The 23,132-nt window shown below is 37.3% G+C and overlaps 1 protein-coding gene across 1 annotated transcript in view; it reads right to left on the reverse strand.

Moving 5' to 3' along the window:
• GOLGA5 (golgin A5) overlaps window positions 1-23,132 on the reverse strand; it is a 933,889-nt gene that overhangs the window by 77,488 nt on the left and 833,269 nt on the right. The gene's annotated exons all lie outside the window — the stretch shown is intronic.

Raw genomic sequence — 23,132 nt, forward strand, 5'->3', positions numbered from 1 at the left:
GTAGATTGGAAAAATAAGTACATGTAGAGTAGCAATCCTAAATTGGTGCATGCACAGATTCCAGAAAAATGTAGACAATATATTTCTATTCCATCTATTATACTGAAAACTCGTATTCTAAGACCTGCAAAACATTATACAAAACGTCAGAATGCATTTTGGGGCTAAGCACTGTATTAGTACACACACACTGCATGAAGAAATAAAAAGATGACTACACAAAAAGCAGTGTATGAAACAGACAGTAGATTACAGTTCAGTAAGAACACTCTCAAAAGTAGTGCTTTGACTGTGAGGCAACTTTAACAGTAAGCATAACATTTGGGTCACTCCCCAGGGAAACTTTTGTTTTTCCATTTTTAAATGTGCACCCCCCGTGTAAGTCAGCGCTGTTCTGATATCAGTCTTAGAACAGAGGTCTGGTTGCATGCAGCTCCTATATAAACATTGCTGGTAAGAGTAATCCGGTCTTGCAGCAAAAGAAAACCTTTTAATTAAAATAATCCAAAGTACAATAAGTAAAAAGCAATAATCCAGGTAAGCGCTTTCGTTTGTCATACTAACAAACTTCTTCTGACAATAAGAAACATCGCTTCCTTCTGTTAAAACCATTTGAAATTCCCTCCTTTCAATACTATTGGTCCATTTCGCAAAAAACCTGATGTCAGCAAAATGATAGCAAAATCACCCCCCCCCCCACCTTAGAGACACAAAACTGAAGCATATCTAAAAGGTGTAGTCATATAAATAAGCTTAATATACCTCTAGTAATTGCATTATAAAATCATTGTAAAACTTTAAAAATATAATAAACAACCCAAATACTGAGAGTACGTGTAACACCTAAGTAAATAGTTATAAATATAAAACAAACCTAAAATAATGAAGAATTATGACCACAATATACTGAACACACACATAATTTGGCAGTGTATAAATGTGTATGTTTTATATATAAATATTATGAAATTCAAGTATGGTGAATAATATAAAGTGTAATACTAATAATAATAAGAAATATAATAGTAAATATAAAAGGTGTGGTAGTTCATGGGTACTGAGTTTTTACCAAAGGGAATGACAATGCATTTTTTGGCATTGAGCATGAGGCCATGGCTTTGACACCAGGCATCTGTCTCAGCAAGGCCCTTTTGTAGGATGTCCACATCATTAGGAGTTTCGATTATGGCTCCTAGTTTGCAGTCATCTGCGAACTTCGTTAGCCAAAGACCTTCTGTGTTGGCCTGTACTTCAGAGAAGTAGATATCAAACAGGAGAGGACCCAGGACTGAACCCTGTGGTACTCCACTTGTCACTGGTCTGAAGCTGGATTTGGAGTCTGCTACTTTCGCAGTGTGGGTTCTGTCAGTGAGCCAGTTGGCAACTCATCTTGTGACATAGGGATTTATACCTAGTTTAGTGAGTTTATCTATAATTCCAGAGTGGGGGATGGTGTCAAAAGCCTTGGCGAGATCTAGATAGGCTGTGTGAACCACCTTACCCTCATCTACGGCTTTGGTGACTGCTTCAAAGAAGTCTATCAGGTTTAGGAGACATGATCTGCCTTTTACAAACCCGAACTGGGTGGGGTCCTGAGTTTGGAGATTACCAATGTCATTGTTTATAAGTTCTATGATGATATGCTCCATAGCCTTGCAGACCAGGCTCGTTAGGCTAATGGGACGGTAGTTTCCGGGGTCTGTAGTGGCTCCCCCTTTGTGGAGTGGGATAAGAAAACATCACTTAAGGAAGTAACGCCACCTACATTGTATGCCCAGGCATGCACTGGGGGAACTGTAGGACAGTCTTATCACTGTCCTCTCACAAAATATTTAGACACAGAGCACAACTTCAGCAACACGCATCCTCCCAACTCTGCCCCTTAGAAAAGCAGGCAGTATCAGTCTCATAATTCCTTTCTCTCCTGCTGTGTTGACTACAATGACTGGGAGAGGAATAGGAGTGAAACTTCTCTGAAGAGCTTTGAGGCCCAGGAATACAGCCCTCAGATTCTTTATAAAGATGTAAAGGCAACTGCCCTAGTGAGACCAATAACTCCAGCCTGACAGATCTTGCAATCAACTTCCCATGTAGAAAATGAAGAACCTTTTAAAAGACACTGGTTAGGAATCAGGGGTTGAAACATCATAGTTACTGACAAGTTGTGAAAGTTTGACCACCATCAGAACTCTTTTCTCAGTGACTCGAGTTTGGCTTCAAATGTACCTGTAGAATAATTCTATAAACCCCTTATCAGCCACTAAGCTTGTGTGAAGTCAAGCATGGATTCTATTACAATGCATAAAGACATATAGCTCAGAGGTACAAGGAAATGTCTTGGTATTAACAGAAAGCTACAGTTCTGAACTTGTCCTGGGGAAGGAAAATATCTTTCAAACCAAAGGCCAGGACTACCCCCAAATAATATTGTTCTTTGAAAAGGAGAAAACTAAGACCCGCTGTGACTTGAAAGCTATATCCTGCATCCTGTAAATGTCTATAACCTGATGTTGATGATTGATCATACAGAATTTTCTGAGTTTTGACCACATCAACATAAGGAAAAATATTTAGACTCCATAAATGAACATTAGACAGAGTTAACCACTCTGTAAACACTCTCAGGGCTGTGGATAACACAAAAAGAAGAGATAAAACTCAAAATGAAACCTTGTTACTCAAAGACATGTTAGATCTTGTTAGATGTTCTGACTGGAACATGCAGAAAGGAAATGTGTAGTGTCCATAAAGAGACTGTAACGTAAAAGTGAAAGGACAGCTTTCAGAGTGCCTTTTTTTTTTTTTTTTTTTTTTGCTATGGATTGACAGATCTAGGATAGTCTTAAAGGTTTGTCAGAGAGGGAGCTGGAGTAAAATCCTTTATCCTTGTGGTAACAGAAAGGGCCTTGCTGCATTGATTTCTTTTACAGACACTGCAGAACAAAACTACATTTCTGTGAGTAACTGTGTGATGGAGTCTAGAGAATTAGAAGCAAAACAGTTGTTGAAAATTTTCTGGAATAACTGAGAAATCAGCCAAGGAGTTCATAAGTCTGCAGTAAGTCTGACAAATCTGAAAGTGATGTTAACACTTACCTCCTAAATGGTAAGGAAGACTACAAGAACGACTGGGACATGCACTACTGAGACCTTTTCTGTTGCTGAGACTTTCTTTGAAAAGTGGATAAAAATTAGGTTGCTTATTTGTATAATACTGCTGCCCCATGTCTGTTAATTTTTACTCAATGGTCTTTTTAGCACAATACTCTCAAAATCTGAGGTGTACACCATAGTCCTGTAGCATAAAGGGACCTAGATTCAATTAGCAGACACTGAAAGGACTGCAGCAGGGAGAAGGGCAGTGGGTATCCATTTCTGGTTCATTCATCCTGGTGGGGGGAGCAGTGTCCCCACTACATAATTGATCTCTACAGGACAAAAAAGTATTGGCGGTTGCAGTTACTGCCTTGAGATACCATGTTGTACAGCAGCCAAATTCTGCGAGCCTGTATCAACTTCTCCTTAGCAACAGCATTCAGAGCCGTTTCAGTTGTTGGGATGGGATTAAGCCAGGGTGGGAGTCTGCATGACAGGCAAGTCAGTCCACTACCAAGCTTCAGTATCTCACCTCAGAAGAGAGTAAATTAGTTAAGTAAGGCCCTCACTTCAGCTATAGCAGGAATGGAGCTGTAGGGTTTTTGCTCCAGCTAGCAAATAAACAGATCTGGCTCTCATGCCTCACGAGAGGTAACAAATGGGCTGACTGGGGGCTAGGAAGGTAGGTCATGGCAGAAAGAACATACAGGACCCCTACTGATGGGTCCTATGATTGAGTTTACCCTTTCCAGTCAGCATCCAGCATTTTTTCCTGGAAAGTCTCATGCTTAGAGACAGACACACACCAAAACACTTGCCTAGAAGATGTGGTCCAACATGGGGAGTCCACAGACAGAAATAGTCATTTCTTTAGATCACCACCACAGAGAAGCTGGGTAGACACCCATTCTAACAACTCCTATTACAGGATGTCAAAATCCCAGGAAGTGGGTGACGAGGGATCTCCTTATATTCAATTTAGGTCCAAAGATCTGACAATGGAAAGGCTTTCGGTCCAAAAATTGGTTCACTACAAGACTCTGACTTAAACCCCACCAAATGCAAACTTGTCAATCCAAAAAGGATCCATGAAAAAAAAAAGGCCAAACTACAAAGTTCCATACAGTGGAAAGCACTCTTGCACCTCCCCAAATAGAATCTTCACATTCTCTAGTCTACTTATTTAAACATGCTAACTTCACGGTCACACAAATATGGGGAAAAGAGAAACATCCTAAAATGCGGTAAACAGCAGTCACACAATTTCCAACCTTACAGTCATGCCACTTAATAGGAAATATGATCAGAGAAATTTAATTTTTGGGGAAACAGGAATAGGTAGTCAGTCAACCGCATAACTGCTGACTATATGACCAACCCCCCAAACAGGCCAACCCACCGATGGGGGATGGCCACCATACAGTCACGGATATACCACCACAAAATCTCCATGAAGCAGAAAGGGAGCGGTTACAGTCCAAGAATTACCCCTCTTCTCATTCTCACGGTGAAGTAGGGAATGGAAGTAAAAAAAACACCCACCTACTGGGTAAAATGTGCCTAGGTCTGTCCTTCAGACACTTGGAATGACCTATGAAAGAAAAGAGACGGGAAAGAGTGCAGAATATGTCGCAATTAACAGCACCAGCACCCATGACTACGTTCCATCATCCGTTCTCTCAGGTAGGCTAAACAGGTAGCCATCTAATGATACCCTGCCCATGACCCAAGTGAACTTAGAAGGTCATCAATGAGGGAATGTCCAAGACATTTAAAGCCCCGTGAAAACAGCCAGCCAGCTTCAGAGCATAAACAGCTTAGGATTCTTAGTCCCGTGTTAGGGGCATTTACCTTATCCTGAAAGAGCAAGAACTCTGGAAGCTAGGGGTGGGAATGGAAACTCTCCAAAATAGACAGCAGCTGGCTTCGAACCCTGGAAGATATTCAGCACGAACTGCAACTCTGCCCAAAATACTGGCCTCTAATGAAGGCTGCATCCAGCAAAAAATTTGTCCAGATCAACCCCAATGACATCATCATCAACCATGCTCCATACAGTCGGCACATGGCAAAGCCTGATGCCCTGGCTAAGGCTTCCATCTTGGAAAACACACATGATCTTAAGGTGGAATGGCACAAGCACAGCACCCATCAGGGACAGGATAAGGTCCTTGTAAAAGTTAGAAAAGAATTCCTTTGCAGACAGTGAATAACACCCAGCTAATTAGTAGGAGAAACTGAGAAACAGCATTCCTCGTTTAACTAGAAATATTTAGAGTCATCTTTACTTAGCTGTAGTGCTTGTTTGACTTTCTATTCTCTGCCTGACTATTGCTGATCTCCATTTGCATTTGATTTTTCTCACCCACTCGCCCTGCTGCTGTTGTACTTTTAAACATGGTGGCTTTTGAGTTGCCTGCCCCTACTATAAATCTGACTTTGGACACTCTTCCTGGTGCCATCTCATCAGCTCATTCTATTGAGTACTGAGAGATCAGCTGGGAAGGTCCACCCCCTTAGTCTCTTAAACTTGAACTATCTTCCGTTTTCTCCCTTCCCACATAAATAAACTGCACTTTATTCAGCTGATTTTTATCTGTGTTTCTTCCTACTATTTTACTTTATTTAGTTTATTGCTGCATGACCTTAAATTGTTCAGTTTCACTTAATCTGCCGCATTTATTACTGCTTGTTAGAAGCCCAATTAAACTGTAACTGCTATGCTAAAGCCTCTTGAAGGTCTTAAGACTAATGTCAGAGTCATGACCTTAAACTTAATGTAAAAAAATGCATCATCATCCCCTTCGGTAAAGGGTGATATGCCTGCAAGCTACCACATCAAGAGCAATACCTTAAGTACACACTCAGTGGTGAGAGATCTGGGCGCACAGGTTGACAGCAACCTTAACTTCGATCACCATGTCTCCACAGCGGTAAGAAGGGTATTTTATATTGCTCATCTCATAAGTAAGGGCACTGCCTCCAGAAAAAAAAAAAGGATATAACCCCCCCACCCTGTATTCTTCCCTCATCAGGCCAATAACAGAGTACAACACTCCCTTTGGTATGTTTCTTTCCAAACACCTGCAGCAACTGGAGAGACCACAAAGGTTCCTTAGAAAGAAAATTTATGGTCTTCAAGATCTGTCTTATGTGGACAGACTGAAATCATTGTCACTTTACTGTGTGTCATACAGACTGCTCAGAGGCGACCTGTGCCTTGCATACAGAGCAGTCTCTGACCTAGCTTTAATGGAAATGCTGCACATTTGCAAGTCAAATGGCACATGGATCACTCGCTGAAAAGGACCTTAATTTGTTATGTGATAACTTGCAGGAGAGAGAGATTTATCTCTGAGGCTGTCCCAATTTTGGAACAAGCTTCCTATTCACATTAAACAAAGCCCCTCATTAGCCCTATTTAAGCATAATTTGGACGACCGGATGGGTAACTGGAAATTCACCCTGGGGGGTTCCACCTGTGTCCCTCTTGGGGGGCAATAGGTACTGATTTTGTTGTCTGCTTGAACCAGACACCCTTGGGAACACAGGATGAATTTTGCTAGGCTTGTAAGGGCCCTGGGGCCTTTAGCCTAGTAACCTCCTGATCAATACATCAAAGTTATACATCAACAATTAATATTTTTTAAGCAAGTCTTTAAATTTAAGCCAAGATTTATATGAATGTGTAATATCAGAAGTTATCATCTTTATAGTATGCAATTCACTACTGCAAACAATTTGTACCATACTAATAAATTCAACACTAGAGGGGGTAACTTTATTTTTCCAATTTTTAGCAATTACTTTTCTGGCTATAGCAAGAATAGACCAAAGTTAAGGCACTTGGAGGTTTGGAATTATCTCAGGAATCGGAGCATTAAATAAAACGAAATATTTAGAAATATTACATCTATCTGACCACAGAGCTTGAATACAGTTCTTAACTTCTTTCCCAAAAGGGGAGATGACTTCACATACTTCACATTGATATACATATGCATCCAATCAGCTATTATTTCAGAATCATATCTCCAGCATTTAATTCTATTTGATTTATACATAATTGTAATTTTGTTAGGCATGACAAAAGCTCTGTGTAAACATTTCCCAACTGAAAATTTTCCAAAATAATTAAGATGTAATTTTATCTGTAGATTTCAATATTTTGTTTTGTATTCTTTAGAGAAGTCTTCATTATTAATTTTTGATGAGTAATTCCAATTGTCTAAATATGTGTAATCTAACTTAGAAATTTTGTAAATCTGTGACAAATATGATTTATTTTTCATTGCATTATTACTGATATTTACTAAACATTCCAATAATTTGGGGAATGATTTCTTACCTAGGTTAAATATATTATTTACTCCCGTGTTCACAAATTCTTTAAAAATTTGTAAAATTAACCAATTCTCAGAATCTTCATTGCATTTGGACCTTACATTTTCAACAGTATGTATGTGTGTGTATATATCAACACCGTTTAAGAATTGATGCCAATAAATTAAATTACTTTGTTTCAGTACTAGAATTTTGCTGAAGTTATAAGTTCTAAGCAGTTATTTGTATATGCAATTAAAACAATGAAAATATTAAGTCTTTAATACAATGCTTAGCATATATGAAGTTTGGGAAAGAGGAAATGATGTTACTTAAATAGAGAATTTGAGAAGAGGTGAAATACCATTTACACAAAAAGCTTTTAATACCCAGATAAAATGATTAGGTACTACTTTTTATGACTAGTTGTGACATTTATTTATTAACATTTCTTGATATATTCGTTTCGATTTTGAATTATAAGATGAACTTATTCACAACGCTATAACCTTTACAACTGATGAAGTAGCATACAACTGTATATCAAGGAATCCTGTTCCACAATTATCTCAACGTTTCCAGTGCCAATCAAAGGAAACTCTTGGTTTATTTGGATGTCAAATTTAATTAGAATATCATTTATCTTCATTATTTGTTTGGTGGGCATAGTACTAAAGATTGCAATACAAACTATATTTTTAGGGAGAATTACCATCTTAAAAAGTATTAATCGTTCTTCCATAGTAAAGAAGAATTTGTTCCAATTTGTGACTAAACTTAAAATTTTATCAACAATGTGTTGAAAGTTGTTTGTATCAATTCTTTACTATTAGACATAATGGTTATACCAAAGTATTTCATTTGATTGCTATTCCAACTGAGGCTAGAATATTTTTTAATTTTTTTTAATTTTTATTGATTAATAATGTACTTGTTATATTATGATTACATTTTAAGTTTGAGATTTCTTCAAACTGCCTCATAGAACTAATTATATGTTCTAATGATTTTTCTATATTTCCTATTGTTAGTAAAATACAACCAGCAAAGAGGTAAAACTTTACTTCAAAGTCTTCTTTTATTTTGATACCATTAATGTTCTTATTGAATCTAATACTATTAGCAAAGGGTTCTAAAGCTAATGCAAAAAGTAAAGGTGATAATGGACAGCCTTGTTTTGTGCCTTCTTTTGTAATTTAAAGAAATTAGAAAAGAACATAAGCACAAGAGTTATTGTATAACTTAGAAATTAATGTAATTAGCTCAGGTGAGAAATTATACACTAAGTGTTTTGAACAGGTACAACCAGTTAACTGAGTCAAAACCCTTATCTAAATCAAGACTAATGATATAATGTTCTTTTTTATTTTTATTTGCATAGTCTATTAATGGATGTTTTCTTATTATATTATCCTTACTAGTCTATTTAAAATAAATCTGGTTTGATCATTGTTAATTAGTTTAGGTATAAATAGATTAATTCTGTTAGTTAAAATGGACATGAACATCTTATAGTCCACATTTAAAAGTGAAAAGTGAAATGTGTCTGTATGATGAACACTCTGTAGACTTATCAGTTGTTTTAAAACAGGAGATATAAGGGAACATTTCCCTGATGGGGGACTTTAGCAGTTGTTTTTATTTCTCTACAGACCTTATCTAATATTTTGGAACCACTTAGACAAAACTGCAAAGAAGAGCAACTAGCCAGTGAATCCACCAATAATTTATTAAAATAATAAAACTTGTAACTCAGCTCAGCTCTAACATCTCGGCTCACCACACAAGCCTTCAAGGAGTAAAAACACATCAGAAAAACTTGCCTCATATATTATGTTCAATTAAACAATTAATTAAATAGTTAAATCAGATATTTTCAATTTAACTCTTCATTAACTCCATATGGATGCAGAGTATTACATTTCAAAATATAAAGAGATTCCTTTATCAAAAGCCGTTTTTTTAAAAGACATTCATTAAATACTGACACTTTAACTTTCTCTAATATAGAACCCTGTAAACCTTCACTATTACCATTATGGAAACATTTAAAATGAGTGGCTACAAAACTTTCTTGTTTCCTATTATTAATGTCTCTTATATGCTCAAGCATTCTAACCTTAAATGCCCTCTTGGTCTCTCCGATGGAAAAAAGTTACACGGGCATTTAACTGCATATATAACTCCTTCTGTGTTGCACATAAAACTGCAACATGTATCAAATGGAATGTAATTAATATAAACAAACTTATCTATTACATATTTACAAGCTTTACATTTTTTACAAGAAGAAGAACCAAATGGAAATATATTTTGATTAATTCTAACGTCTGGGGGGGACAAAACTTCCCCTTGACAATGAAGTTATGTATATTTCTGCCCCTTCTATAAGAAATGCCCAATTTAGCATTTAACCAAGAAGAGACACTCTTCAAAGAGCACAAATAATTCCAAAAATATTTTACTTCTTGAGAAATTTCAAAACTTAAGCATCCAAAAGTAGTAACAAAATAGATTCAGAGTATTCTGTTCTAGCCGTTTTATGTGGAACCAACATGTGTGAATTAATATGTAAATTATTTGTAACAGAGCCAGAACATAACTTCTTCCAGCCTCTTTCTATCAAATTCCTATCATAACCCCTCTTCTCGAACATGTCCACAGTTACTTTTAATTCTCTTTTTAAATCTTCAATATTATTACATAATCTAAATACCCTAAGCATCTCACCATATGGAAGTGCTTCCAAAGTACCAGTCGGATGACAACTATCCCTATGCACAAATTGTGTACCCTGATCAAATTTTCTAAGGACCGTAGTATGTAAAACAGTCCTGTTAATAATACTCAACTGTGCATCCAAAAATGAATTTACAGGGTACTATATTACAGAAAGTTAAAGTGTCATATTTGATGAATGTCTTTTAAAAAAATGGCTTTTGTTAAATTAATCTCTTTATACTTTGAAATTTAGTACTCTGCATCCATATGGACTTAATGAAGAGTTAAACTGGAAATATCTGATTTAACTATTTAATTAATTGTTTAATTGAACATAATATATGAGGCAAATTTTTCTGATGTGTTTTTACTCCTTGAAGGCTTGTGTGGTGAGCCGAGACGTTAGAGCGGAGTTACAAGTTTTTATTATTTTAATAAATTATTGGTGGATTCACTGGCTAGTTATCTAATATTTTAACTGCACCACCCAGTAATATTTTATATAGTTCTGGTATAAGACCACCTAAGCCTGGTGCCTTATTTTTTTTTACTTTTTTACTTGATCTTTTATTTCTGTTAAAGTGAATGATCAATGTTTTATTTGTTCATTTAATTTATTATTTCTGTTTTCCCTTAGAAAAAGAACTATATCATTATCTAGGTTGCTTGTATTATTTATATTTTCATAAAATATTTTAAAGCAATCAAGAACACCTTTAATATCTGTGTTATAATTTCTTTGACATGATTTTAGTTTATTCATTTTCTTTGCTCTAAGAGCAAGTTTATGCAAGCTTAAAGGGTTTACTGATCATGCCTGAAGTTTAAGTGTTCCAGGTTTATTGAAACTTTATGATTTAGAATCTCAACATATTTTGCATTTTAAGTTTTTAAGTTCAGACTGACTGACAATGTCATTTGGTTTAAGATTTAACTTTAGTGCGCCTACTTTGGACTGTAGTGTATTCAATTCTTTGTCCCATTCTCTTGTTTTATTAATACACCAACTTTTAACTCTTCCACTTAAATAAGCCTTTAGTGAATCCCACAGGACAATGTCAGTTACTTCACCATTCATGTTTATTTCCAAGAAATTTCTGATCTCTTTACCAATCCTTGAATACTTTTATTTTAATAAGGCATGCTGGCAATCTCCAATGATGTATTAGATTGTCAGTTTTTAAAATAAGATTATAAAAGTATGGTCCAAAAATGGACATGAAACTACTGATACGTGATGAAAGTTGTCTCAAACAATCTGTTATCAATATCTGTTTGTGTTCCAAACCTATATGAATAATGGTTAAACTGAAGTGAGTTTGCTTCCCTTAGCTCATATATATTGTTTAAACTCATTAGATTTAAAAAAATTGTTAAGCTTTTGGCTGAAGATGGGATTCTCAGCTTTCTATCTACAGTGGAATCTTTGTCTGATAAAACACAATTAAAATCACCAGCCATTATGACTTCACATTCATGTAATAGGCTATAGTGTGTCCAAGTAATTTTTTGCATCTTTGGCTCCAACCCTGGAATGCAATAAGAGTTCACCAATGTATATAGTTTTCTGTTCCACAAAATTATAGCAATGCTTAACATACTATTTTTATCAACATATATATCTTTTACTTTAGGCATTACTGGTGAGTTCTTCCATAAAATGGGGGTGCCTCTGCTTTTAGCTTGAAGGCCAGAACCTGCTAAAACCAAATAATTCTTTAATGAAAGTTTACTTACATCTTTATTAAGTAAATGTGTTTCCTGTAGAAAATTCTACTTGAGCTTTATATAATTGCTAGTATTTGAACAGATTCCCCCTTTTTACTGGATTATTCAATCAATTAATATTAAAGGATACACATTCAAAATCAGAGATTTATATAAGAGCAAAAAAACACAACTATACTTTACATAAAAAACAAAACGAACGGACTGGCCGCAAACTAGAAATTAGAAATTGAACACAGCTTAGTGGATGAAGGATACAATAGAGACTAATACAAATTAGCGCTTTCTTTCACTTTATTTTAAAAACGTGAACTTCTTCAGAAACAAGAACATGTGCCCTCCCCAGCACATGTCTTATAAACCCTTTGAAACAGGATATGATGTCATGAAGTTCTCCATAATAATTTCATATATATACAAAATTAAAATAAAAATGATGCAATATAATATGTAAATATGTACAAAAAACATCTTGATATTTCAAAATATTATTATATATTGAGTTGGAAACGATGAGAACTCAATATATAATAATATTTTGAAATATCAAGATGTTTTTTGTACATATTTACATATTATATTGCATCATTTTTATTTTAATTTTGTATATATATGAAATTATTATGGAGAACTTCATGACATCATATCCTGTTTCAAAGGGTTTATAAGACATGTGCTGGGGAGGGCACATGTTCTTGTTTCTGAAGAAGTTCACGTTTTTAAAATAAAGTGAAAGAAAGCGCTAATTTGTATTAGTCTCTATTGTATCCTTCATCCACTAAGCTGTGTTCAATTTCTATAAACTATACTTTACATATAACAATATGAAATCTTCAGCTATGGACAAAACTTTTGTAACAAATAAACAATTACCTAATGATATAACCCTAAAACAGTCTACCATAGAATAATGTATTTCTAAGTTTGTTGAAAAAGATAAACAAACTGCCTCTTAAACTCTCAATTAGACTAACAAAGCTTAGCTCATGCTTCTGGTTCATACTACTGTGTCTCATATTTTTAGTATGCATCATCTTAAAAAAGCCCATCAGTGAGTTATTATGAATAAGAAAAGTTAAACAGGTGTTGTGAATCTACTATGAGTTGACCAAACTGAATATCTCTACAATCATCTTTCCCTGTACCTCACAATAACTCCCCAGTCTACTGCAGGGAAAAAGTCAGTTGTTTTTTTTTTCATATTTATTTATAGGTCAGATGACTTAATATTTTTTATATTCTAGTCACCCAGTGGTGTAAACCTTGGCTTCAGATGATTGCCACTGTTAAAGTAACAACTTGATCCCATGTGCAAATATGGGAAAAAGGGGTAGAGGATGGATATTTTATTTACTATGTGTAAAGTTGTTCATAGGATCATAAGTTCATAAATTAGTACTAGGCTAAATGTCCTTTTGGGCCAATCCAAACCAATTTGGATACCATTCTGTTGCTGGAAACATCAGTGACGAAGTGAATTTCTAATCAAGGACATTTACACATTTCTACTTGGGTGTAGATACATATGATCACACTATTGAACCTGGTTTGTGGACAAATTATTATCTTGCTTAAATAACTGCGGGCAATTTTTTTTTTCTTAAAATACTCATTTACAAGAACGGGACATTGCTCATCAAGTTTTAGGATATAATATGCAATTGTGCTTCTGTGCAAGACTACTACTGGAATTCATTGCACTTTATTGAACTGCGTCATTCAGGACGCCATTTTCTTTTCGGAAACAGTGGATGTTGGCTCTACTTACAGTGTACACAATACTGTTCAATTATAAGTCTGTTTTATGCAAATTAATGCACAAATGAAGCTGTTGTTGGTGTGATAATGGCATCTTAAGGGATTTGTAAATTATAATATGATACATTTCACAGTTTGGGGATTTATTAGTATCGTTCTGGGATATTCATGTACAAGGGCAGATTTTGGAATAATATACACAATCTAGTCCTGTTTATTAGATAATTAGAACACATTATACAGGTACGATAACCTTATATCCCTAAACTAGGGTTATCATTTTTACAAGTTGAAGTACAACAAAGTAGGTACACCTTTGGAAGTCAGCATATCCATTTTTGGGCTCAATTGGCTTTTTAACTATTAATATGTTGGATAATTGCTTGTTTAAATTAGGATACTGAGTGGCAAACATTTACTTAGCAGTATAACATGTATGTATACTCAAGCTGATAAGACACTTAGGACTTAGCACTGCATGATATTTCATATTTTGGACATACAATTACTTTTATGCAGGGGCTAATATTGTCCCTAAATTGTATGAAGGTTCATTCCGATGTTGTCTGATATTTCAGATTCTCACTTTTTCATTATTTATAGGAATTTGTGTGGACGTAGCACTGCTGGATAGGAAAAGGGATGTTATAACCTAATGCAGGGGCTACTATTGTCCACGATTTTCATCATTTTGGGTTGCATATATACATTTATTTCATTAACCAATACATTAAGAACTTATAGCGTTTGGGAACATTTGGTTTAGCAGGGGCTTATATTGTCCTCAGTCTTTTTAAAAAAGCGGTGGCTAAATATTCCAACAATTTTTTTTTTAATTTAGACTGTGGACTTAGCACTGCTGTGAATGTGTATTTTTTGGATTGAAGTTGCAAGTAGAGGTTGGTATCATCTCTAATTCTGTACATGTGTTCTACACACTAAGTGTTTAAAATCCCTTAATATAAGTATTGCTGTTTGATTTGCCACTCACTATTAACAACAACCTAAAGTGGATTACTTTTTGGGAATATCACAGTTCAGCTGTGGTCTATCTCTTTTTTATATAGAGGTGATCGACCCACAAATGGATCTTACTAACTTGCTCAAAGGCTTATCAGATAGGGAAGACTTGGCAGTTTTTTGGACTTAATAATAACGGCAAACAGAATGGGTCCGAGGGAACTATACAAGTAAATATGTGTGAAGCTGAATTTTACAAATTAAACAAAAATATGAGGGCCCTGAGGGCTAATGTATGGCATGCAAAATTATTTAAGGCCTATCTAGCCAAAGATATCTCACCCAGAGGTTTGAGGGTACGAATACAACCTCTGGTTCCTGATGCAGATACAACCCTTTTAGAACAATGGGTTGAGGCACAACACAAAGCATCTATGTAATTTGTCAAAACTTTAGCATCATATTATGACAGAACCATTGACAAAAATATATCTGATATTACACGTATGTGTATTGATACTGTGAAATTTGAGGGCCAAGAGGGTTATAATAATTGTTTGAAGAAACTGAGTCAAGAACTTTTGTCATTGGAACAACAGCTAAAGGAAAGAAAAATGAAAAAGTTTCACAGAGATCTTACTGATTATGAGGGTGGGCATCCCTATTCCACTAACAAACATGTGAAATTTGAACCTATGAACAGGAAGGTGGTCAAAAGGAAGAGACCCCGTTCCATATTACAGAAACCAACCTCATCTAGTTGTGATGACTCAGGTGAGGAATCTTCCTCTGGTTTTGAGCCCAATATACAAAATGTCCCAGATTCACCAGTGTCCAAGAAAAGTAACACACCTATCCCTTTAGGGGTAAGCAAAAGCCGTGGGGCAGGAAACACAGGGGTAGACAGCGTGGAAGAGCTGCTGAAGCTCATGGTACAGAAGTAGAATACAATAATGTACTACTCATGTTAAATTACTCAATAAAGGTTTAAATTTTATACTTGTTTTTTATGTGCCTGAAGACACCTTTGCACAAGATATCTCTGCTTTTTGTAGATTGCTTAACCTGAAACTTTTTTTCCAAACAGCATCCGATTTGGAATCACAACGTGGATTTTAATATCATAAATCCAACTTCATTCCACCTATGCACCCCAATGTACTAATGTTTCAAAATTCAATTCTCACAGATCTACATTTCAATTACAAGGAATTTAGTGCAAAATGCAATAATTTGTCGAGAAATGAGATGGATATCATACAGGAATTGAGTGCCAATCATGAATTGGTAGTATTGCCAGCAGACAAAGGTGGGGCTATAGTGGTACAGGATTGGTCCCAATATAATATGGAAGCAATGAGACAACTTTCTGACAATCATTATTATACACATATGGTATGTGACCCAACATCCGGTTTCAAGAAGCAAATAGATTGTTTCTTGAACTCTGCAAAGGAAGAGGGGATTATAACGGACAAACAGACTTCACCATTTGACTTTTTGGGACCCTTCCAGCCAATATATATACATATATATTTTTTTATCCAAAATACATAAGAGTTTACAAACCCCACCAGGTAGACCAATTGTCTCTGGTAAAGGTTCGATTACTGAACCTCTGTCTCAGTTCTTAACTTTACACCTTAAACCCTTGCTAAAATGGGTCAAGGCAAGAATTCAAGACACTACTGAATTCCTCAAGGTTATTTCTGAAATGCAGTTGGAGGCAGGGTGGCTTATGTGTACTTTGGACGTTTCTGGATTATACACGAATATTCATCACTGGGCAGGTTTGGAGGCTTTGAAATATTGGCTAATGAAGTCTGAATTGTACCAGCCCGGCTTTAATACTTTCTTACTCTGTTTGACAGAGCATGTTTCGACTAAAAATGTTTTCTATTTTCAACAACTGCTATCTACAGATCAAGGGAACTGCCATGGGGGCCTCCTTTGCCCCAATATATGCTGATCTCTTTATGGCCTGTATTGAGGAACAGCTAATTTATGATAGGACTCATAACATTTACATAGATGAGATCGACATTTGGAGGAGATATTTGGATGATTGCTGGTTAGTATGGAGGTCAGACATAGAATATCTTCAGGAGTTTGTTGAATTTATGAATGACAATAAATGGTGGATTCAGTTTACAGTCACTTTCGACACGGATGGAATTACTTTTCTGGATGTGTTAGTAACTAGGAATGCTGATCATACATTAACATCTGAGGTTTACCGCAAACACACCCAGTTTAACCCCTTACTCCATGCTATCAGCTTTCATCCTCTTCACATATGCAGAAACATTCCCAAGTCACAATTTTTACATATTAAAAGGATATGTTCGGATGCAGCCACTTATTTTTATAAGGAAGATTTAGACATGAGATTCAGGGAGAGAGGCTACAAGAGAGGGGATATCTATCAGGCTAAACACTGGGCATCCAATCAGGATAGGAACAGTCTGCTTCAATACAGGGACAAAACATTAGATAATTCACAAATTAGATTAGTCACTACTTATGGTAGGAATACGGACGTCCTACTCAACAGTGTCCACAGGCACTGGAATATCTTATTAGCTGAAACCAAGTTATGTGAGATTTTGGATGATACATGTAATTTTTCTTTTAGAAGGGGCAAAAATCGTGGCTCATATATGAGTCATTATAAACGTGCACAAAACAGATATGAACCTAACACAAACACTAAAAGGTGGGGTTTTGAAGGGATGCTTTCCCTGTGGTCACTGTACCCACTGTAAAAGGATGTTGAAGACTCGACAATTTACTAGTAAAAATACCGGGCAAGTGTTTAATATCTCATTTTTTGCAACTTGTCAGTCAGATTGGCTTATTTAAATGGCTACTTGTAGCTGTTCTGCTTTCTATGTGGGACAGACCTCAAGACCAGTCAAATTTAGAATTTCAGAACACTTAAGTGACATCAGGGTTAAGAAACCAACAAATGCTTTATATAAACATACTGAGAAATATTATAATGCAGTCTTCAGTTTCACGGTCATTGATAAAATACAGGGCAATAGAAATAATAAATCAGGTTGGCATCAACTGTTGAACAACAAGGAGAAAAATGGATAATCAAACTGGGTGCTTTATTCTCACCAGGACTTAATGAATACTTTTAATGGAATGGATTAATTGAAATAATTCACCTATTTAGCCTCTAGTGGTGTTATAGTATAAAAGGAGAATGTTTGTAACTGTAATTCACTGCAGTGATGAAGGCTTGATAAACTTACAGCCGGAACTGGTCTGTTTTGTTCTCCTATTTATTTTAATAAACCCATCTGTCATGGTTTGCTGGCTCTGCATTTCTTTTTACGCTCAATGACTTTTTGGAGCCATGCAGCTACCATACGTGCAGGGCCTCACCTTTCTTTGGAGCCAATCCACCTATTTAGCCTCTAGTGGTGTTATAGTATAAAAGGAGAATGTTTGTAACTGTAATTCACTGCAGTGATGAAGGCTTGATAAACTTACAGCCGGAACTGGTCTGTTTTGTTCTCCTATTTATTTTAATAAACCCATCTGTCACGGTTTGCTGGCTCTGCATTTCTTTTTACACTCAAGGACTTTTTGGAGCCATGCAGCTACCATACATGCAGGGCCTCACCTTTCTTTGGAGCCAATCCAAACCCAGCCAACTACCCCATGTGAGAATCAAACCCTGCACCCTGTGCCCACAAGGTAAACACTTTAACCACTATACCAACCTCCCACCCTTATAGACATATTTATATTCTTTAACTATATACATATTGACTTATTTTGATCTCTTTCTATTTGTATATTATGCCTTGTAGTATTACTATATTCCTAGGTTTGATATTTTAGCTATAATTCTAGTGTAGAGTGTCATATAATCATATAATATACCATTTAAATTTACCCTTGCATATTTAACACTCTTTAATCTAGTCATACTGTTAGAATCAGTCCAAATTTTTCTTAAATGTTATGTCTAATAGTATCTGAACAAACATCTGAAAAAGCTTCCCTTTTAAGACTCAAACTTTCCATAATAAATTATTCTGAGATATTAAGTTTTATCATTAAAAAGAGAAAGCAACAGATAAAGAGAATCCTAAATGTTTTATCAGAAGTATCACTCTATAGCCTAGTATATAACAAAGATGTTAAGTACTTACTATAATGTTCATAGGTTCATAGGTTCATAGGTTCATACTAGGCTATCTGCCCGAGGGCATTTACAAGCCTAGCCCATAGTTTTGTGGCTTACGCCACCCCTTTAGTATGGGGAACTATACCCATTATTTTGCTGTGCCTCTGTTGAGCAGTGACACTGAGGTAATCCCTGGGGTATATCTGCGATCTCCCATCCATTGGTCAAGATTTCTCTTGAACAAGGCCAGCGAGGTGCTCTGCCTCACATATACCGGGATTTTATTCCACAGCATAGGGAGTCTTTCGGTGATGAATCTATCCCTCCAGCGCATCCTATTAATAGCCGTGTCGAGGTTTAAGTCTCCCGCCCTTGTGGCTCTGACGGATCTAGATTTTTTGAGGTGAAGCATATTCATCAAATCTGGGTTTGACATGGCCTTGTATGTTAGGCAAAGGTCACCTCTGAGCAAGCGGTGGCGACTGAATAGAGCTGGAGTTCTTTCAGTCGGGCAGCATAGGACAGATGTTTGAGACCCTTTATCCTTTTGGTGAGGAACTTTTGTGGCCTCTCCAGCTGCTGCAAGTGTCGGGTCAGATACATTCCGAATGGGGCATTGTACTCAATCATTGGTCTGATGAGTGATGAGTATAGGGAGACTATGACCTCCCTTGATCTAGATGAGAATCCCTTCATGATAAGGTGGGCAATGTAGAAGGTCTTCCTAACTACTTTAGCTACATGGGTGTCGAATGACAGACTACTATCAACCTGGGTCCCCAGGTCCCTGATAACTTCTTCTATGCTCAGTGGATTGCTACCTATTTGGTAGCTAGGGGTAACCTTGTTTTTCCCGAAGGGTATGACTATGCATTTTTTGGCATTTAACTTTAGGCCATGGCTCTGGCACCAGTTATCCGTTTCTGTGAGACCCTTCTGAAGGATATCTGTGTCAGATGTGTTTTCTACTATGGCGCCCAGTTTGCAGTCATCTGTAAACTTTGTCAGCCATAACCCTCCTGTGTTTGCTTGTACTTCGGAAAAGTAGATGCCAAACAAGAGTGGGCCCAGGACTGAGCCCTGTGGTACACCACTTGTGACAGGCTTTGAGTCTGACATGGCGCCAACAACTCTGACCCTGTGGGTTCTGTCACTCAGCCAGTTTGCAACCCATCTTGTGATGTATGGGTTAACATTTAAGCTGATGAGTTTTTCAATGATACCCGAGTGGGGTATTGTATCGAAGGCCTTCGCCAGATCGAGGTAGGCTGTATGGACTGCCTTTCCCTCATCAATGGCTTTGGTGACTGTTTCAAAAAGTCAACCAAGTTTAGAAGGCATGATCTGCCTTTGACAAAGCCAAACTGGGATGGATCCAAAGTCTGCAAATTCCCTATGTCTTTATTTATGAGGTCCATTATGATCCTCTCCATGGCTTTGCAGATAAGGCTTGTCAAGCTAATGGGCGGTAATTTCCAGGGTCGGTGGAGGCACCGCCTTTGTGAAGTGGGACCACAGTTGCAGTGCGCCACTCCTGGAGTGCGTATCCAGAGGTAAGACTATGATTAAACAGCTGTCCTAGCTGTGGGTTTAATTCCTCGTTGAGTTCGTGGAGCACACAGCCGGGGACACCATCAGGTCCCATGGATGCTGTGTTTTTGCTTTGGAGAGAGCAGTTCTCACTTGGGCGTTGGAGATGTTTGGGGGCTGCAATCGCTTGGTATAGATATCTCTCCTTTGGGGGAGGGAGAAGTTTGCACTGAACCTGTCAGCCAGTATGTTGGCAATGTCTGTAGGATCAGTAATCTTCACATCATTTTGAACTAGTTCTGAGCATATCTGGGAGGTTCCTCCCAGGTTTCTAACATAGCTAAAGAAGGCCTTATGATTGTCTTTTGAGTCTTTAGCTATTTTTCTCTCAAAATTTGCTTTGGATGATTTTATGAGAGCTCTTAGTTTTTACTTATAGTGATCAAGGGTGTCTTACCTTTTAAGGATTTTGCTCTATCTTGTAGTAGCTTCCTCCTTTTGTTGTAGAGTTTGTTTATGGCTGGGGTCCACCAGACTGGACGCTTGCCTTTGGTACAAAGAGTCTTTGTTTTGCTTGGGATTGCCTTATCCATGCAGTCCTGCAGGTGCTGGTAGAAGGCATTTGTAAGTGATTCAGCGGCTTGAGTACTGTTTTCCACGCTCGGGGCCTTAAAGGAGACCACACTAGTCTTTAGAAGTGTGAAGTCGGCTTCGAGAAGTTCTTTACTGTGGTCTTTTTATTTCAGGTGGGGTGGGATGAGGACCTCCAGCGAGATTAGTTTGTGATCTGATCTCACCAGTGAGGGGTATACTTCCGGTGTTGAACATTGTGCTCCCATGTTCGTGATGATGAGATCAAGTATGTTTTCTCCTCTTGTGGGGATGGTGACTAGTTGTTCCATGGCATTTGAGTTTATGAATTCCAGGAACTTTTGGGCTAGGGTGTTTGGGCTTGAGTAGTGTTCCCAGTCTATATTAGGGTAATTGAAGTCACCTAGTATGATGGTGTTTGGTGATACATTTATCCCCTCTAGTGTTTTCAGGAAGGCCATGTGAGGTTCCTGAGTTTGTGAGGGTGGCCTGTAACATGCTACAATTTGCAGAGCAGTCTTGCCTATGGTTAATTGCACCTGGATGGTCTCCGATGCATCGTGCGTTGCCACCAGTCTTGAGGTGTGGGTGTCTTTGATGAATATGGATACCCCTCCTTTCTTGGTATTGTCCGGATTTTGGGGCGGAACGCATGATAAGAGGTAAAACCTGATAGTGCTGGGGTGCTCTCAGGAGCCTTGAACCAGGTTTCTGTCACTGCACAGACATCGATGTTCTCCATACTGAGAAGGGCCTCGAGTGCGTGCATTTTGAGATTTAGACTTCTGGCATTGAGCAGCATTACCCTTAGTTTTTTCCTTTTTGTGTTCTAGGGTGGTAGGTTTAGAATTTGAGCCTTGCCTAAAAAAGGCACTATGGGGGTGGCAAGAGCCTTTGCCAATATCCGGAATCCCAGGGGTGACAGGTGCAAGCCGTCCTTTGCGAAGCAGCGTGGCTTGTCCAGCATGTCATCCCAGGCAGACAGACATTGGATCCCCTTTGAATGACACCAGAGTTTAAGCCAATTGTTAAAGCTGATCATCTTATCTCTGTATTGTGGCATCATTCTTGGTGAAGGTAGGATACTGCTCAAGGTCAGGGTCATACCTGCCTCCATCTATGTTGTCCATTTTCATTCTCCCTCAACAGATGGGTTCGGATACGATCTGTCGGATCTGACTTGGCCATTGCAAAAGCCCATGGCAACTTAGAACTCTCGAGCTTCTCCCTTAACAAGAAAGAACCAACCCCGATTACCTCAGATGTTGTTTGCTGGTTACAGTATAAAGTAATTATTCTTATACAAAGAGATACAAAATTAAACATAGAAAAAGATCCAGACAAGGCTTTATCTGGAGCTTTATTATGTCTGGAATATACACAATTTTTTATATGTATATCCATTCTCTCTTCCAAAAAAAAACACAAGGATGGGGTTGGTGGGTAGGGAGCTGAGAAGAACAAAAATGGACAACACAGATGGAACGTTATGGTGAGTACATAACTTCTTTATCTGGTGTTGTCAATTTTCATTCTGTCTTCAACTGATTTGGACAGAGTCCCCTGCTGCCTAGATCCCGGGGTGGACTCAAGGATGGATATTCCTAAGTACGATTGAGGCAAATAATGCTCTACTTCTTGATATAAAATCCAATTTGTAATGCATGCTAAAGGGAAGGGGGAAGTCTAAGTATCTGCTGCATATATCTCATCCATGGAAGCTCTTGAATGAAAAACAGAAGAAGTTGCTATGGACCTGGTTGAATGAGCAAATATCTGTTTTGGTAAAGGGATATCCAATTTGTTGTAAATAAAGAAGATGCAGCCTGTAAACCATCTGGCTAGGCTGACTTTGGACATTGGTTTACCCAGTTTCACATCCTCAAATGAAACAAATAACTGATCCACAGTTGTGATGTCATTTGTTCTATGCAAACAGAAACACAGTTGCCTATGAGCAAAGAATAAATGTAATAAATATTTGCCTTTGAATAATTTGGAAAGAAAACTGGTAAATTGATGGACTGGTTAATATGGGATGCTGATACTAATTTGGGCAGAAAGGCTGCATTAATTCATAGTGTAATCCCATCGTTATCAAAAATTAGATATGGAGGCTTCACAGACAACGCTTGAATTTCAGAAATTTGTCTGGCAGAAGAAATGGCCAACAACAATAAAGTTTTGTAAAGACCACAGTTATGAGCAGGTTCAAAGGATGGATGGATGGATCAAGGCTTGCAGTACCAGATTATTAAGCTCCCATGGAGGGGTAGGA

This window comes from Protopterus annectens, chromosome 6.part0, assembly GCF_019279795.1.
Source record: "Protopterus annectens isolate FY-2018-M chromosome 6.part0, PAN1.0, whole genome shotgun sequence".
NCBI classification, from domain to species: domain Eukaryota; kingdom Metazoa; phylum Chordata; order Ceratodontiformes; family Protopteridae; genus Protopterus; species Protopterus annectens.